The following is a 19,956-nucleotide window of genomic DNA, read 5'->3' as shown; positions in this document are numbered from 1 at the left end:
AACAAAGATGTTGTGTCCGCCAAAAACTAAAAAAATAAATAAATATTTAAAAAAAAAGAACATTTTTTTAAAAAAGGGCTGTCTGGGGCTGGTGAAGCCAGATTTAAAGTTAGGTAGTCAGTGTAGTTAGGTAAATAGGGTCTAATATCAAGTCAGATCCAAAATGGAGGCCATGTTTAGAATGAATTCCAGGAAAAGTTGAACAACTCTTGGAATGTTAATGAAGTCTGGGAAAAGCCCAAGGCCAAAGCCCATCCCAAAGAAGTGTTAAAGAACAGCCCCCAGCAAACTTGAAGGTGCTGACTCAGAAGTCCTTCCTGACCAGATTACCTCTTTGGCCCACCTGTGTCCCACCCCTCGGGCCTTCCCACCTACATTCCATCACTGAAAGAACTATAAAAAGGGGAAACAACCGCACTTCCACGGATTCCATCTCTGGGCCTTCTTTCTCCGGGAGAAGTCTTTTCTGCTGTTCTTTAATAAACTTCTATTTTCCACTCTGACCTTGCCTCGGCGTGCTTCGGGGAAGCAAGGACTCGTCACCAGTCAACAGCGGTAACACTGGGGTTGTGGCTCAGTGGTAGAGCGCTCACCTCACACATGAGAGACCCTGGGTTCGATCCTCAGCACCACATAAAAATAAACAAAATAAAGATATTGTGTCAATGTATAACTAAAAAAAATTAAAAAGTGGGGGGCTGGGGATGTGGCTCAGAGATTAAGCACCCCTGAGTTCAATCCTTAGTAGCAAAAGGAAAAAAAAAAGTCCCTAGAAGACTGTGGAATTTAAAAGTCTATACTTGATGACAGGAGTTTTCTCCTCTCTGCCAGGCCACTGTCCCATGGCTGTTCATATTCTGAATGGCCCTCTAGTTCTCTTCAAGGCCTCCTATTTACCTTATTCACCTGTGGATTCTTAACAAAGCCCAACCTGAAGAGGTTGTCCTTTGCAATGAAAAACCAGCCTCTATCTCAGAGCAAAGCCTGTCCAAGGAAGGGACATGACCTTTGTCCTTGGAAAGACCCACAGAGCACTCCTAGGCACATTCCCACCCTCCTAAGTGGTTTATCTACAAATAACAGGAGAGATCTGCTGCACCAGGTGTCCCTGACTTAGTCAGGCTAGATGGAGACCCATAGTAACCCCCTAGCAGCCACCAATCAGCATGAGACAGGGAAACACCTGGGATGCCAGATGACCCTCCCAGTAGTTTATGGTGTTGGGAAACCATGTAGTTCAGCAGGAACACCCCTCTCTTGGCTTAAACCAATCAGTTCAAACGAATTCCCTTCTTATAGTAACCAATCACCCCTACCCAACTTGTTCCCGCCAGTGAATGTGCTAACCATGTTTTAGAGTTGTTATCTGATTTTCCCAAGGTGTGTGATGATTTGCTAAGAGATGCCGTGATGTATATGGGGGTCCCTGCCTTCTCCAAAGAATGCATAAAACTGCTGCAAACCCTGGGGCTCGGGGGCTCTCAGTGTCACCAGTTGCTGTGTATGCGCTCGGAGGACTGAGCTAGCTCGCAATAAACACCTCTTTGCTGCTTACATCGATCTTGGTCTCTGGTGGTCTTTGGGGGTCCTGATTTAGAGCATAACAGCAACCTGAAAGAGCTGAATATCTCCTTCATCTTAGCTGATTTGTAGAAAGCTGTCCAGTTTTTGTTCTTTTTGTTTTCCAAGTTGAAAGGAGGGTTGAGGATGTATGAAAATACAAGGAAAATTACCATGGAGACAACCTTGAAAGAGCTTTTCTAAATGGATCAGGAGGTTCAAGGGAAGACTCATGCAGGATTCCAGCTGCTGCGTAGGAATGTGAACATTAGTTACCTTCTGATGACAGGCAGAAGGACAGATAATAATTACTTTGTGCCTGGGAGGCTCAAGATGCATATCAAGATCTGGGTGTGGTGACACACACTTATAATCCTAGTGACCTAGAAGGCTGAGGCAAGAGAATAATAAGTTCTAGGTCGGCCTCAGCAATTTAGCCAGACCCTATCTCAAAATTTAAAAAGAAAAATGGCTGGGGATGTAGGCTCAGTAGTACCACTGAGCTACAATCTAGATTCAATCTCTAGTACCCCCCCCAAAAAAAGAGACTATTGGACTTTGTTTTATGGACATTTTCCTAACTTTATGCATTCTTTTCTTCGTCTTCTATTGGTCATGTAGCTTCTGTCTCACAGCATCTGTTCTCACCTTCAACAGAAGTTTCCCTACAAAAGTATTTTTACTGCCTTAACACTTTTGCTCAATGCAACCTCCCACTTTCCCTGCCTTCTTTGGAACAATGATTAAGAGCTATCTGAATCTGTGTTTCTCCTGAATCGCAACCCCTAACCCAAATAAAGTCTTTTATACATTTACAGTTTCTGAGTTTGGATTGAAGAGATGCTTGAATACCAAATGGAAATGTATGCACATACAGCAGTAGAAAGATTAGTTCAGGTCCTGGATTCACTAGATGAAATGTTCAGAGAACAAAACTTATCTGATAAGAGATAAGCAACAGAAAATGACCAGCCTGTGTCCCTTTATCAACAATCCAGATGCAAAAGAACTGAAACTACTTTTCTGGATACAATCTCTTTTCTGTGTTTTTAAAGAACAGTAATCCAGGCCTCTCCCAGCTACCTGCCCAGCAAGCTCTGGCCCTGTGGTTTTAACTACAAATCTGCTCTGTCTATGCCTCCTCTACTGCTGCCCTTTCATCTCCATTAACATTCCTTTTCCCTTCCTTTTTTTTGGGGGGGAGGTGGGAGTACCAGGGATTGAATTTAGGGGCACTTCACTGAGCCACATCCCCAGCCTTAGTTTTATTTTTTAGGGACAGGGTCTCACTGAGTTGCTTAGCACCTCACTGTTGCTGAGGCTGGCTTTGATCTTGCAATCTTCCTGCCTCAGCCTCCTGAGCCACTGGGATTACATAGGTGTGCACCACCACACCCAGATCCCCTTCCTTTTTCATCTATTCAACCATCCAACAGATATTTGAAGAGGTCTCGTGTATACCAGGTCCCATGTAGGTAACTGAATAAAAGATGGGCGAGTTGGAGTCCCTCCAGGACCAAGGATCCTTACAGCCCTTACAGATCCTTACATAGTGACTATAGAGACAACCCCACTGCCCACATCAGAGCTGAGCAGATGTGGACAGTTAAGTAAAGTGAGGTTAAATCTTTAGATTGAAAGCTGAACAGAAATACAGGCCACTGTGAACATTTTATCATGGAGCATTCCAATTTAGGGCTTTTGAGCCAGGAATATGGTACCATAGAGACCTAAACTTACTACTTACTCAATGTGTGACCTTATGGCTGAGCCTCTGTTCTTTTCTGGAAATAAAAACCCTAGCTAACTAGTAGGTCAAGATTAGATGATTTACTCCATATAAAGCACTTATCACAGTGTTTGGCACCAGTTATAGAAAATAGCTTCTAAGCCCTCTAAGAAGGAAGCGGTGGTGCATGCCTGTAATCCTAGTGGCTTGAGAGGCTGAGGAAGGAGGATTGCAAGTTTGAAGTCAACCTCGGCAATTTAGAGAGGGAGGCCCTAAGCAACTTAGCTCATGCTGTCTCAAAACAAAATATAAAAAGTGCTGGGGATGTGATGTAGTTCAGTGGTTAAGCACCCCTGGGTTCCATCCCCAGTACTCAAAAAAAAAAAAAAAAAGCCACTTAATGGGAGCTGGTGTTAATTACATGGATCTGCCCCAGGTGTTCTGAACATCGTGAGAGAAAAGTTCCGGTCTCTACCTCACTCCTCCCTTCCTTCCTCTGCCCACTCCTCTCCCTCCACTGCTACCAGTCATCTCCAGTTAGAAACCTGGCACTTCCTACCTAGAAACCAAGAGCAGGAGATGGGTAGGTACAGGAAACATGGGTTGTCAACAAAAACTGAGCTCACTCAACACATGTGAGCACCTGTTCCCCTTTCAAGCAGCTCTTCTCCACCCCACCCTCACTCCTAAAGCAGAGCTGAGCTCCCCTGGGCATCTTTACAGGATCTGCTCTAGTCTAATCAGCTTTAGGATAGGTCTTCAGAGCATTCTTCCTCAAGCCCAAAAGGTCAGAACTCCTTTGAACTGTTGGAAAAACACTATGCAGAAATCACAGAATCCAAAAAAGAAAAACAGGCAGTAAAACAGATCCAAATGCAGGGAGTTGAACAGATGTTGACTTTGATCCATGTCCAGTTTTGACCAAGCCAGGAAAAAAAAATAACATGTCCCGGAAAAGTCAAGTTGAAGGCAGAGAATAAAAGCTAGCAATATCAAGCTTTTGAAGAAGAAAAGTTTTGATTCCTTTATCATTTTATACTATACAATATCAGGGGAAATGAGGTAAATTCTTCTATAACTTGGGAGTAGAAAAGACTTTCATAACTATGGATAAAAGTTCAGCTGCAGCTGAAGGGAAAGATGTAAAAACTTAAAAGCAAAAATTTGTGGAAGCTAGGGGTGATTTCTCAGCAGTAGAGCATTTGCTTAGCATATGTGTGGCCCTGAATTCCAACTCCGGAACTCCAGCACTGTTTTAAAAAAAAATAATGTAGGGAAAACATTACCCTAAGCAAAGTAAAAAGACAAATAGCAAACATCACAGGCAAATGTTTCCTTTTTAATAAAGAGCTTCTAAATCTAAAGGAAAACAACCAACTTAATTGAAAAATTGTGCAAAAGACACAAACAGTTCTCAGAAAAAAAAAAAAAGGAATGGGAAGGACTTTATAACATGTAAAAAGATTAGATGTCAACCTTGCCTTTTTTTTGGCACCAGGAACTTGAACCCAGGGGGGTTTAACCACTGAGCCTCATCCCCAGCCATTTTTATTTTTTATTTTGAGACACGGTCAAAGTTGCTTAGGGCCTCGGTAAGTTGCTGAGGCTGGCTTTGAACTTGCAATCCTCCCTCAGCATCACTCCTGGTTCAACTTTGCTTCTAACAAGAAAAAAACAAATCAAAACCATACTAAACTGGGCTCAATGGTGCATGCCTGTAATCCTACCAGCTCAGAAGTCTGAGGCAGGAGGTGACAAGTTCAAAGCCAACCTCAGCAACTTAGCAAGTCCCAGAGAGACCCTATCTGAAAATAAAAATAAATTTAAAAAAGGGCTAGGAATGTGGCTCAGTAGTTAAGCACCTGAGGGTTCAATCTGTGGTACCACAAAAACAAAACAAAAACCCACAAAATATTAGACTCACGTTTTATCTATCAGATTGACAAAAATCCAAAAAATGTCAACACACTTAGTTGGCAAAGCTGCAAGGAAACAGGTACTCTAGTAAGTTGCAAAATGAAGCAACTCCTAGGAAGAGGAATTTGGTTGGCGATATTTAACAAAGTTACATATGTATTTCCTCTTCAAACTGGCAATACCACTTCTAGAAATCAGTACCAGAAAATCTTTGGCAAAAATGTGAAAAAGTGGGCTGGGAATGTGGCTTAGTGGTAGAGCACTTTCCTCGCATGTGCAAGGTCCTGGGTTCAATCCCAAGTACCACAAAAAAAAAAAAAAGTGAAAAAGTATTTGCATAGACTATTTATTGCAGCCATTTAATAGCAAAAGACTAGAAACAATCCAAATATTTAACAATAAGGACTGGTTCAACTAAATATGAAGCACCACAGAGGGGCTGGGATGTGGCTCAAGCGGTAGCGCGCTCGCCGGGCATGCATGTGGCCCGGGTTTGATCCTCAGCACCACATACAAACAAAGATGTTATGTCCGCCGAAAACTAAAAAATAAATATTAAAAATTCTTTCTCTCCTGTCTCTCTCTCTCTCTCTCTCTTAAAAAAAAAAAAAAAAAAAAAGCACCACAGAGCATAAAAACAGAATCAAGAAAATCTCTATGGGGCCTGGGGTTGTGACTCAGTGGTAGAGTGCTCACCTGGCACATAGGAGGCACTGGGTTCAATCCTCAGCACCATAAAAAAATAAATTTAAAAAAAGATATTGTGTCCATGTGCAACTAAAAAATATTTTTTTAAAAAAAGAAAGAAAGAAAAGAAAATCTCTATACACTGCTATGGAGTGAAAGCCAGCATGTATTATAAAGCAAAAAAAAGAAAGATGCAATGCTGGGCATAATGTCACACGTCTATAATCCCAGGAATCTGAGACAGAAGGATCACAAGTTCAAGGCCAGCCTCAGAATTTAGTGAGATCCTGTCTCAACATTAAAAAATAAAAAAGGAAGGGGGCCATACTTCAGTGATAAAGCGCTCTTCAGTTCAATCTCCAGCATTAAAAAGAGAGAAAGAAAAAGAAAAAAAAGGGAAGTAAGGAAGGGCTGGGTATGGTGGCACATGCCCATAGTCCCAGTTACTCAGAAGGCTATGACTGGAGAATTGCTTGAGCCTAGGAGTTCAAAACCAACCTGGAGCCAGCCTGATGGTGCACACCAGCAGATCAGGAGGCTGAGACAGGAGGATCATGAGTTCAAAGCAGTCTCAGCAATTTAGTGAGGCCCTAAGCAACTTATCCAGATCCTGTCTAAAAATAAAAAGGCAGAGGGGAGGGGACGTTGCTCAGAGCTAAGCACCTCTAGGTTCAATCCCTGGTACTAAAATAAAATAAAACACAAAAAAACCCAAACCTGGAAAACATGTTAGGATCCTATCTTTTTTTTTTTTTTTTCCAGTTGTAGTTGGATACCTTTATTTATTTTTATGTGATGCTGAGGATCGAACCCAAGGCCTCCCATGTGTTGGCAAGTGCTCTACCGCTGAGCCACAACCCCAGCCCAGGATCTAAATAAAATAATTTTTTAAAAATATTTACTTTTTAGGTGTAGATGGACACAACACAATGCCTTTATTTTTATGTGGTGCTGAGGATCGAACCCGGGTCCCACTCGTGCTAGGCGAGCGCTTTACTGCTGAGCCACAAGCCCAGCCCCTAAATTTTTTTTTTTTAAATATGCCCCCCTACGAGAAAGAGGAGAGAGATAGAGGCTATACCTTGTTTTGGAGATCTGATTTTGGAACTATGTAAATATTTTAGATAATTAGAAACAAAGTTAACTTTAAAAAGCATTTCCTAAAAATCAAAAGCAAGATGAAAAGAATCTAGACCTGGGAATGTAGCTTAGTGGTAGAGCACTTCCCTAGCATGTGCAAGGTCCTGGGTTCAATCCCAAGTACTGCCAAAAAAAAATTCTAGTATATTTCCATCCCACTAGAAAGTCCTAGAACTCAATGGTAGAGCTCTTGCCTACTGTACACTAGGTCCTTGGTTCAATATCCAGCACCAAAAAGGAAAAAGGAAAAACAAATCATCTACACAGCGATTATCTCAGAAGAAAAAAAAAAAAATTTCAAACAACTTTAAACTACAGCAATTTGATTGTAGTATATTCCTAGTCAGATAGACTCTAAAGACAAAGGGGAAGAAAACCTAAAAATATAGTTTCACTATCATATTGAGAGTGATAATACTGATGCTGGCATTAAAAATTTATGTGTAATTATTGAGGAATAAAGAAAATAAGGGTGTGTTTGGGAGCTGAACTATTTCGCTGGAAGCAAGAATAGATGTAAGATATATGAAGTTATGTAAAAATATACTGTCTCTTTCCTTTCTTTCTTTCTTTTTTTAATGGTACTAGGAATTGAGCTAAGGTCCTTGCACTTACTAGACAAGTGCTTTACCACTGAGCTACACCCTAAGTCTTTTTTAAGTTTTATTTTGAGACAGGATCTTGCTAAGTTACCCAGGCTAGCCTTGAACATGTATGTGTCTTCCTGCCTCAGCCTCCCAAGTAGCTAGAATTATAGGCTTGTATCACTGTGCTACAATCCTCTTTAAAAACAAATTATTTATATTTATTTATTTACTTACTTACTCACTTTTGGTAACAAGAGATTGAACCTAGAGGCACTTAAACACTGAACTACACCCCCAGTGTTTTCACTTTTTTATTTTGAGACAGGATCTAGTAAGTTGCTTAGGGCCTCCCTAAATTGCTGAGGCTGGCCTTGAATTTGCAATCCTCCTCCCTCAGCCTCCAGGTCACTGGGATTATAGACATGTGCCACCAGGCCCAACTGAGAGCTTCTTTTTGCATTGGAAATATTGGCATAAACAAAGGATGATACTATTCTTAAACATATATATTTGGGTTTTGTTTTTTGTTTTTTGTTTTTGGTACCAGGAATTGAACTCAGGGCCACTCAACCACTGAGCCACATCCTCAGTGGTTTTATTTAGAAACAGGGTCTTGCTGAGACCAGCTTTGAACCCATGATTCTCCTATCTCAGCCTCCAAGCCTGCTGGGATTGCAGATGTGCGCCTCCATGCCTGGCTATGTGTTTGTATTTCCTTCCCACTAGAAAGTCCTAGAAAAAAAAAAAAAAACAAACAAAACGACTAGTCCAGTAGCAATGAGTACCCCTGGTGCTCCTCCTGCTTCAACCTCCTGAATAGCTGGGATTTCAGGCACACACACACCACACCAAGGCTCTACTTTGAAAATAGGTAAACCCTGTCCCCAGCTTAAGTCAGAAAACACAGAAATCAGCCATTATCTCCACCTATGCCTACCATAGTCTCAAATCACTTAGCTTTTCCTAGGTTCAATTGCTTCTTCTGTAAGAAGGAAAAATAATACCTTACCTACCCAAGACCAGGAGCCAGACTACTTGATCTCTTGAGGTCCCTTGCTGTTGTGAGCTCTTTTACTTTATTGGATATGATATGTAAAGAAGAATTTAAGAAACCTAATGACTCAAGAAAAGGCAGGAATGGGCAAGTGGAGAAATATCACTGGACACATGAAGCCAAGGAGATTATAGCTGGTAAATAGATAATAATTATAAAAATTAAATATTTATTGAGTTCTTACTCTCTTCCAGATTCTGGGCTAGGTCCTTTGTATGCATCATCCCGCATACCTTCAAGAATCTAAGGGGTAACAGCCCCCGACTTCCTTTTCTTCAGGGCAACCTCACTTCCTCTTCTTGGGTACATGTCTCTGACCTATTTCCTATTTCAAGTACTTGGCAGTTATATGTAATAACCAAAGTTTCATGCAATGTGTTGCAAAGATGCTGAGAGACAGTCTCAGTCTGATGTGGGAGTCAGAGGTCACTGGAAGACCAAGGAGTTCCTTAACTCAAAGAGCACATGTTCTTCCAGTTCACCTTTAGGCAGAGGCCTAGCTAAAGGAATTTGTCATCTTTGCAAAATACATTCAGAAGATGCCAAACTTCTCCAGTCATAGCTTTGTACTTGATATGACCCATGACCAGCCACTGCTCCCTTCCCAGTGTCTCCTCTGGCCATCTACTACCTTGGGTCTTTCTTTGCAGGAACTCCAGCAAGCAACACATGAACCATTTCTCTAAGCAAAGGCTTGTTCTACCTTTTAAGTTTTATAATAAACGAATAAGACTGAAAATCGGGTGAATTTGTTTAGGAGAAGTCACAATATTATTGGTGATTATAGAGCAATTATATTTTCTCCCTCATTTCCTAACAAGGATCATGCCTTCAAGATTCAATGACATGGGGCTGGGGATATAGCTCATTGGGTAGAGTGCTTGCCTCCATGTACAGGGCCCTGGGTTCAATCCCAGCACCCCCCCCAAAAAAAAAAAAGATTCAATGACATAATGAAGCCAGGTGTGGTGGTGCACTCCTATAATCCCAGTGGCTAGGGGGTGGCTGAGGCAAGAGGATTGCAAGTTCAAAGCCAGCCTCAGCAACATCAAGGTGCTAAGCAAATCAATGAGACCCTGTCTCTAAATAAAATACAAAAAAAAAAAAAAAAAAAAGGCTGGGTATGTGGCTCAGTGGTTGTGTGCCCTGGAGTTCAATTGCCTATAATTACCACCCCCCCCCAAAAAAATAATGACATAATGACAGTGACAAAGTAGAGGAATTTACTTGGGAGGTAAAGAAGCAAACTATATGTGTTCTGTCTGTCACCAGTGAAGAAGCAACATTTGAACTGTTTCCATTAATTTGGCTAAAATACACACACACTAAAATACCCATATAATGCACAATGGACATTACTTCTGTAGCTACAACCAATCATATCTAGAATTATTCAGTGGATCAATGAAGCAATAATGGCGTGCATAGCTTTATTACTGGTTCTCATCTCCTTGCTATGGATATTCAGCAGAGTGCGTGTGGCATCTGCCAATTTGACCTTTCTGGTTTGATTAGATTGTCCGTGAAGCTCCCAGGATAAGTGGGAGCACCAGGTTTGCTGAGGCACAGGCAAGAATTGTGCTGCTTGGCTATGTGTGACTGGGGTGATGAGACCACCCAGATCCCCAGAGCAGCTGTGTGTTTCTTAATGGGTGGTTCCCTGGGCTGGAACCTACCAGACACAACTTTTTTTTTAAAGACTTTGTTTCTTTGTGAAACTGTCCAAAAAGAAAGTCACTGCTAACACGTTTCGAATAGAAGTAATGGAATTAATGGAAGAATTCTGAGAAAGTGATAGGTTTTTAGGCATTTTTAAATTGGGGTAATTTAAAGACTGGCATTTTGATCTTGATGATAGCTCAATTTTATTAATTCACAATAAATGCAGGTATTTGGAGAGAGATTTAAGAAGTTGTTTCAGGAAGTGTTTGCAGCCGGACTGCGGCACCCAGCCAGCTCAAACATTTCTCACAGAACAAGATAGAAACTTAAGTGAAAGTAGGAACAGCCGTTAACTTGTGGTAAGAGAACGCAAACAGGAAGCAGCAGCCTCCCGGTATAAACACAATTGAGAAAACCCCAGAAAACCTGGGGATTTGTTTCTGAAGATTCATAAAGATCTCCAGTGCTTTTTGTTAAAGGTCATACAAAGTTCTGCTCTTCCTCCTGCAAATATGGCCAAAGGAGCGTACACATCAACCACCCGTTCATTTCAGGATCCATCATCCAGAATGGGTTTCCGGGGCTGGAAGATTCTGAATTCCTGGAACAAGACTGTTTTGTTAGTAAGCAAGATGGGCATGAGGGAGCGGTAACCATGCCAAGCCCGGAGCCCCTAACCAAGAACAAAGGCTCCAGATTCATCTTCCTAGAGCTCATCCTCTTTATATACAGATATTATCTAATGCTATATACACACCCTCCCTTCACTTCCAACTTGATTCATCATTTGCCTCTTGCTTAATGATATCCAGGTTGATCATATTTATGTATTTTTTGTAAATATCAAAGTCCTCTTGATAATTGATAGTTGATAGTAAACTTGGTGTACATAAATAATTGTGGCTATCAAGTATTGACTATAATAATACTCCAAATAATTTATAGACATTGGATTTTATCTTCATAATACTGGAAATGGAATTCACAGAAAACAGAGACACAGGGAAAAGGAGGCAAATCACTAAAGCTTTCATAGCTAGTATGTGGTAGACTCATGGTTCAGACCCAAGTAGGAAGGAAACCTATGGCAGGGCTGGTTTTATTAGTACGTTACCTCTAATAATGTACATCACATTATATAACTCTCTCATCTATTATTAGTTAGATACAGCATCAGCACTTTTACAAAGGCTGATTACTTAGTGAGCTTAAGGGAAAGAAAAACTACACACACACACACACACACACACACACACACACACCCTTTATTTGGGTAGATTCCCTGATCCTTTTAACAAAATGTCCTAGTGCCTGCTGCATGCCAGCTATTATTGGCTCTAGTAAACAAGACAGCCATGGTCCCTATTCTTTTGGAGCTTGTAATTCATACCTGCTAATTGCTTGGGTATGTCTTAACTGATATCTTCTTCACCAGGCATTCCTTGTCACCCCAGACTAAAGTAGATGCCACCTTGTACACCCTGTACTTCTTTTATTACACTCATTGCCCTTCAATTACTAGATGTCTTTCTTTCCACTGTTCTGTGATCTCCAGGGAAGCAAAATGGGGTGTCCTGTTCCCTGCTGCATCCAGTGTCTTCTATAGAACTTGGCAGCTGAGACACTTAGTAAACCTTGGTTGAATGAATGGATATGAACAAGCACCAAGTTGGTGCAGGATTGGGGCCCAGCCCGTATTATTTTATCTCAGGCTGATCACCTGTCTCTGTGCCACAGAGCACTGACTAACCTCTGCCTGCAGACAATTGCAGCCTTCGAATTCAAGGCTCCCTCCCACTGCACACACCTTTCTTTGTCTGCCTGCCCACCCTGCCCATGGGGTCTGCCTAGGCCAGCCTCCGCCTGGAGACCATACTGACAGGTGGGAGCCTGCCCTACAGAAGAGCCTAAGGAATCCCAAATGTCACATGAATCTCACAGGTCTTGCTCTGGGCACACCCATCCAATTCAGGGGGCCCCTTGATCTCAATCAGAAGAGAGTCAACAACCCCTGGAACATATGACAAAACCCCCACTCTATCTCTCATTGTATAGGGCTTGGTTACCTGGAGGCCAGTTTTCCCATTCCAGGTAGGATAAGATCATACACCTGGAAATAATAAAGGTCTCTGAGATGGACTTTATGGCACCAGGCAGACATAGGGAAGTAAATATTTCACCAACTCCAGGGAGCCTGGAGCTCACCACTCTGGTCAGAATCAGGGCGTCTTTGGAAGGAGGCAGCCAGCCGGAGCAAGGAAGGGGTATTACTGTAGCTGCCTGTGGGCTGAGAATGAGATTATCTGGATACCTGCTGCACAATGCTTCTCTTTGACTTTTCTTAGCCCTGGGCATTTGGGGAAAACCTATTCAATTATTCCAGGTCCCTGCAGTGTAGCTGTGCTTGCTCTTAAACTTAAAGTGACAAGGAGATTGGTACAGTGGCACATACCTGTAATCCTAGCAGCTCAGGACGCTGAGGCAGGAGGATTGCAGGTTTACAGCCAACCTTAGGAACTTAGTGAAGCCCAAAGAAATTTTGCAAGACTCTGTCTCAAAGTAAAAAGTCAAAAGGGAAGAGGAGGCAGTTAGGTGGTAAATCCCTCTGGGTTTAATCCCTAATCTTCCCCACCCCCGCACCCCACCCCCCAAAGGGACAGGGAAACCTCTTTGGACATGGCTTCCTCTCATGGAGATGCTCCCTTCCACAGCTCACCATGAAGGATTCTTTTATTATGGGAGGTCACTACTTGTTTGCAGCATCTAAAGCAGGATCTACAGCCTCTGACTCTAGTCTTCAGATGGAGATGACCCAAAGCAGAGTCAGAGTGAGATTTGGAACTTTATTCTCCTGGTGCTCAAAGTTTTCTGCTCTCCGCAGGCCCCTGTAGCCCCTGGTCATCTGGGAGCCCTGTCAGACACAGGGCACCACCAGGCAGGCAAAAAGATCCCAACTGTAGTTGGTGGGGAATATGGTCTACAAACTGCTTCCCACTACAGGACCCCAGGCTCAAGGTCTACCATCTTCCACAAAAGAGGAGGCACCCTCTCCCCATGTTACACAGCTCCACCCCCATGGGGCACATCTCTAGTTTCCTCATGAATTAGATCTCCCCTTTTATGCTCTAATTACAACCATAAACCCCTCCCCCAAGAAATCCCCATGAATAAAAACATTGGTATTTGGTTGATGTATAAATAACGAATGTTCTATAGCCTCTTCTCTCTCACACTTCCTCATTCCCTAGCAGATGTGTCCATACTTCCTTGGTTCCTTGGCCTGCAGCTGACAGGTTGTGACCAGTGGGGAAAGGCCCTGTCCTAAGGTTAATGCTCTTAGGGGTATTTATGACCTCAAGAGAAAAGTCCAGGATAGTGATATGTTGATAAATCAGCCCGTGGGGGAGGTGGGGGTCCCCAATTTATACCAGTTACCAATTTTTATGGTATAAAATGATAGAAACAGCCCTTCCATGACAGATTTCCAACCACTAACAGTGGAATAAGCAGCTTCCAAATTCCTGAAGGTTTAACAGCCACTCTCACCAGCTGGCCGGAGCCAGCTCCAGAACACCCACTGGTTCAGACAAATCACAAGAGCTTCCCTAGGTTCCAAGATGTCTTGACAAAATGAGTAATAGATCCCTTGGAGGGAAGAAGGGAGGGGACCTCAGAGCTGTTTCTGCATGCTGGCTACTTTGGCTCAGGGTACTGGAAAGAGTATGGACTTGGAGGAGTCAGGAAAGCTCCAGGCTTAAATCACTGTGTGCATTTGGGCAAGTTTCAGCATCCAACTTGCAAGATAGGATTGATCATACCTACCTATAGGATTACTTTGAGGATAATATGAGCTACATAAATATACTCTGAGCAAGCTATCAATAAATATTCTTTCTTGCCCACTATGCTAGCAAATCCTGGTGACTTGGAGGCTGAGGCAGGAGGATCACAAGTTTGAGGCCAGCCTCAGCAATTTAGTGAGAATCTGTTTCAAAAAAAAAAAAAAAAAGGAAAAGAAAAAAAGGACTGGGGGTATAGCTCAGTGGTAGAGTGTTCAGCATTCTGGTTTAAATCCCTAGTACCATAAATAAATAAATATTCTTTTTTTTTTCCTCCTGCCTCTTCCTAATTTTTCTATAGTTAAAAGATTTTTCTAAAGATTCCAATGGGGGGAGCCCAAACTTATACTATTGAGGTGGGGGCAGGTAAATCAATCCAATTTACCCCAGCTTCTGCTTAACTTTAGACCCCTCCCTTCAAATTTATCCCTGGTCCTGATTCCAAGAGGTGAATTCAACACATTTTTCTATAGCTGGGGTTTATGTCACCTGGCTTCATTTTCCTCCAAAATAGCAGCAATACCCAGAATCAGAAACTAAGGCCCCCAAAGGGAGCATATCAAGCCCATAGCAAGGACATCTGGCTTCACAAGGCTGCACTTCACACAGGGCAGAGCGCACCAAGCTTCCTGCATACCCCAAATGCCTCCCACGGCACACCAGCTCCTGTAAAAATTGTTACTCAAACACTCATAAAGATTTATGGCACAATTGTACAGCAGGAGGCTTGGTCAGATATTTAGAACTTTCCAACTACTAAACCACCATAGAAGGAAGCGGAATCTTTGTGGCTGGGGTAGGAGAGGAGCCACAGGGAAGAGGGAAACAAACACCATATTTGAGAAGTTTGATTGTTCACAATGGAATAATTGTCATAACATAGAGAGCTGCAGCAAATGGAATTTGGAGGAAATCTGGTTTCTTGTGGCAAAGAACTTTTGGTAACTTAAGAAAGTTTAGGAAATTTAGAAGTACAAATTAGCAATTAATGAATTAAGGCATGATGGCGCATGCCCATAGTCCCAGCTACTTGGGAGGCTGAGGCAGGAGGATCACCAAGTTCAAGGCCATGTCTGGGCCACATAGCAAGACCCAGGCAGAAGAAAGGAAGGGAATGCAAAGATTTGGGTGTGAACCTTGTTTGGCCACTTTCCAGCTGACTGACCTATGTAACTTATTAATTTCTCTGAGTCTCGGTCACTCATATATTCATTCATTCAGCCTGTATTTATTGGGCATCTTGTATTTGTCCTGCACGGTGCTAAGTGAATCCCAAGGAGATAATGGTCAACAAAACCAGGCCTTTTCTGATATAACTTATTATTTATTCATCTGTTTAAAAAAAAGCATATTAATGCTGGGACAGATGGATGTACACATGCAAAAAGGATATCAGACCCCCACATCACAACCCAGACAAAAATTGTCTCAAGCTGGGTGTGGTGGCACAGGACTGTAATCCTTGCTACTTGGGAGGCTGAGGCAGGAAGATTGCAAGCTTGAGCCAGCTTCAGCAATCTAGTGAGACCCTGTCCCAAAATTAAAAAGAAGGGCTGGGAATGTAATGCAGTACCCAGCACCTCCCCCCCACACACACCAAAAGAAAAGGAAGGAAGGAAGGAAGGAAGGAAGGAAGGAAGGAAGGAAGGAAGGAAGGAAGGAAGGAAGGAAGGGTGTCCAGAATAAACAAATCTATAGAGATGAAAGTAGATTATGTTTGCTGTGCCTAGGGTGGGAGAGATCTGTGGAGAAATTGGAAGTGACTCTAATGGGTATGAGGTCTTTTGGGGCTGATGAATATGCTCTAGCATTGATTGTGGTGATGGTTGCACCACTCTGTGAATAAAATAAACACATTTCATAGAACATTTTAAAAGGTGAATTGTATAATATGCAAATTATATCTCTATAAAACTACTATTACAAATAAAGTCAGGTGGGCACAGTGATGCATGCCTATAATCCCAGTGGCTCAGGAGGCTGAGGCAGGAGGATCCAGAGTTCAAAGCCAGCCTCAAGGGGCTGGAGTTGTGGCTCAGTGGAACAGTGCTTGCCTCACATGGGTGAGGCACTGGGTTCTCAGCATCACATAAAAAAAAAAAAAGTACAACAACTAAAAAAAAAAAAAATTAAAAAGAAAAAGCCATCCTCAGCAAAAGTGAGGCTCTAAGCAACTCAGTGAGACACTGTCTCTAAATAAAATACAAAATAGGGCTGGGGATGTGACTCAGTGGTCAAGTGCCCCTGAGTTCAATCCCTGGTACCAAAAAAAAAAAAAAAAAAGTCATAGCCAGGTGCAGTAGTGTATACCTGTAATCAACAGGGGAGGCTGAGGTAGGAGGATCTCAAGTTAGAGGCCAGACCCAGAAACTATCTCAAAATTTAAAATAAAAGGACTGGGGTTGTAGCTCTGTGATAAAGCATCCCTAGGTTTAATCCCCAGTACCAAAATAAAGGCATAACTTGAATAGATACTTGTACACCTATGTTCATAGCAGCATTATTCACAATCGCCAAAAAGTAAAAGCAGTCTGTGCCCATTAATAGACGAATGGCAAAACAAAAGAGAAAGAACATGCAAGAGGTAGAGACAGAGAGAATGGACTATTACCCACTCTTAAAAGGAAAGAAAATTCTAACACTTGCTATGAAATTTGAAGACATTAGTTAGGTGAAATAAAAGTCAGTCACATAAGGAAAAAATAAAACTTCAAGGAGTCCACTTAAGAGAGGTACCTAGGGCAGTTAAATTCAAGGAGACAGAAAGTAGAATGGTGGTTGCCAGGAGCTGAGCCCCATGAGAAATGAGAAGATATTGCTTCCTGGGCACAGAGTTTCAGATAGGACAGAAGAAAACACTCAGGAGATGGATGTGGTGATGGTTGCATAACAATGTGGGAAAATTTCATGCCACTGAACTGCACACTTAAAAATGGTTAAAATGGTAAATCTTATATATACTTTACCACAGTTTTTTAAAAATAGAGATATAATGCCAGGTGCAGGGGCACACACCTATAATCCCAGCTACTCTGGAGGATGAGTAAGGAGGATTCCAAGTTCAATGTCGGCCGCAGCAACTTAGCAAAACCCTATCTCTGAATAAAAAAATAAAAGGACTGAGGGTGTAGCTCAGTAATAGAGCACTCCTCAGTTCAATGTCCATCACCCCAAAAGGAGGCATACAGTACTTACCTCACAGAGTCATTGTGAGGATTAAAGGATATGAATATTGACAGAAGAAATGGCTCAGATGAGCCAGAGCTGTGGTGCAGAGGCTGAGGCAGAAGGATCACAAGTTCAAAGCCAGCCTCAGCAAAAGTGAGGCACTAAGCAACTCAGTAAGACCCTGTCTCTAAATAAAATACAATAAAGGGCTGGGGATGTGGCTCAGAAAAGAAAGAAAGAAAAGAAAAAGAAAGAAAGAAACGGCTCAGAAGAGTAACAGTATTTATGAACCAGGCGGGAGAGGTGTGGGGAATGAGGGAGGGTGGGTGTGGGGAATGAGGAAGGGTGGGTGGGGGGAAAATTTAACTTTCTACTTTAATTCATTTATCTTTTTTTTTTTTAAACTGGTATACTTTTGTAATTCAAAAAGGTAAATGCTAAAAAAAAAAAAAAAAGGTAAATGCTGCTTATATTCCTGTGTTACCACTTAGTTCAGGATTTAGAGCCCACAGAAAAGTGCACGAGGATTGGGATCATCATTCTATTCTTGGCCTATGTTTAACCTTCTGCATTTTATCTTTGTGTATCTTTTCCCAGATTTCCTTAGCTTTGCTTACCTTTGCTCTCATCCACCCTCTATTTACTTGAGTCTGTTAGTCACAAGATTTTCAACCTCCTAGTGTGATCATTGAATCCTCCTCTCTTGCCCTGAGAAAGACCCCAGACCCCATGGAGGGCTCCCTGCTCGCCCATCCCCAGGGTCCCCCGAACTTCTCTTTCCCATGTTTACCTGATTTCCTGTAGTAAAATCTTCCCTGAGATCTCATTTTTCAGTTCCTCTCTTGGCAACTTGAGAGACCTTCCCTCCAGGAGGTCAGAGATGGCTCAGAGCCCACCCAGCCGGAAGTCTGTTTCCTGGGCCAAAGAACACTGGCTGAAATCCAGACCACTGACGTCACCTGGTCCAGATGGCGGAAACCATTGCCCAACAATAGGAAATCGATGCCAACAACACATTTCTCTGTGGCTGTCTCTCTGGGCCCAAAAAAGCATTTTCCTAGACAGGAGGCAGCTGAGTAGTAGTGGAAAGACGTGCCCTGGCCTTCAACCCTGAAAAAGTGTGGAGTATGAGGCTGGCCTTAGCGTCAACTGACTAATACCACGAGGCCTGAGCACTGGACTTAGAGTCAGAAGACGCAAGTCTGAGTAGGAGTTCAGCCTCCTAACCTCTGACGTTTGGATTTTCTTCAGGCGATTTTTTTAAAACTATGAATAATATCGACCTCACAGGAACTATTGTTGCAAGGCTACTGTGAAATCGTCTATGTGAGAGATTTCATAAACTTGGAGCTGTTGCCAGTGCAAAATTCCACGTCTGTGAGAGGCTTCCCCAAGAGGAGCAGATCCTGGGAGGCCTGATGAGAGTGTTTACAGGCTGATCCTGGAGCCAGGCTGTGTGAGGGTGGATCTGCCTATGGCTAGCTCTGCAGCTGGGAGGCATGGCTTAACCTCTCTGTGCCTGATTACCTCACAGTCAAAATGCAAATGATAAAAATACAGGTGTTGACCAGGCGTGGTGGTGCATACCTGTAATCCCAGCGGCTCAGGAGGCTGAGGCAGGAGGATCACAAATTCAAAACCAGCCTCAATAAATTAGTGAGGCCTTAAGCAACTTAGTGAGACCCTGTCTCTAAATAAAAAGTATAAAAAGAGCTGGGGATGAGGCTTAGTGGCAAAGCACCCATGGGTTCAATCCCTGGTACCAAATAAATAAATAAATACAGGTGTTGTGAAAGGACAGTCTTTTCAATAAATGGTGCTGAGGAAATTGGGTAACCACATAGAGGAGAATGAAATTAGACCCTTATCTCTCACCAGTTTAAAAATAAACTCAAAATAAATTAAAGCCATGAAACTACTAGAAGAAAACATGAGAACTACTTCAGGACATTGAAATGAGAAAGTATTTTTCTTTTCTTTTCTTCTTTTGACCCAACACCAAAAGCACAGGAAACAAAAGTAAAAATAAGCAATGAAACTAGATCAAACTAAAACCCATCTATACAACAAAGGAAGCAATCATGGAGTGAAATTCAATGTACAGGATGAGAGAAAAATATCTGCAAACTATACATCTGACAAAGGTTAATATCCAGAATATATAAGGAACTCAACAACAAAAACCAAACAAACAAAAAATTAAATTGCAAAATGACTAACAGACCTAAATAGACATTTCTTTTAAAAAGATCCATGAATAGATAACAAGTACATGAAAAAATGCACAGCATCTCTAATCATCAGGGAAATGCACTCAAAACCACAAAGAAGCTGGGCACAGTAGTGCACACTTGTAATCCCAGCAGCTCTGGAGGCTGATACAGGAGGATTGCGAGTTCAAAAGCCAGCCTCAGCAAAAGTGAGGTGTTAAGCAACTCAGTGAGACCCTGTATCTAATTAAAATACAAAATAGGGCTGGGGATGTGGCTCAGTGGTTGAGTGCCCCTGAGTTCAATCCCAAGTACAAACATAAAGCTACTATATAATCCAGCAATCCCACTTCTGGGCATATAGCCAAAGAAATGAAATCATTTGTTGAAGCATCAGCATTCC

General features: G+C 42.2%; 2 long non-coding RNA genes across 2 annotated transcripts in view; both read right to left on the bottom strand.

Moving 5' to 3' along the window:
* LOC125617666 overlaps positions 1-19,956 on the bottom strand; it is a 53,318-nt gene that overhangs the window by 15,164 nt on the left and 18,198 nt on the right. The window lies entirely within an intron of this gene.
* LOC125617667 lies at positions 10,250-18,925 on the bottom strand. Its single transcript, XR_007348748.1, has 3 exons — positions 18,134-18,925; positions 12,789-12,885; positions 10,250-10,937 (listed from the first exon to the last, which is right to left on the bottom strand). It is a non-coding gene; the product is annotated as an uncharacterized LOC125617667 (long non-coding RNA).

The sequence above is a fragment of the Marmota marmota genome, unplaced genomic scaffold (genome assembly GCF_001458135.2).
Source record: "Marmota marmota marmota unplaced genomic scaffold, marMar, whole genome shotgun sequence".
Lineage (NCBI taxonomy): Eukaryota > Metazoa > Chordata > Mammalia > Rodentia > Sciuridae > Marmota > Marmota marmota.
Note: the sequence above shows the minus strand (reverse complement) of the source record. Positions and strands in the feature narration are given on the sequence as shown.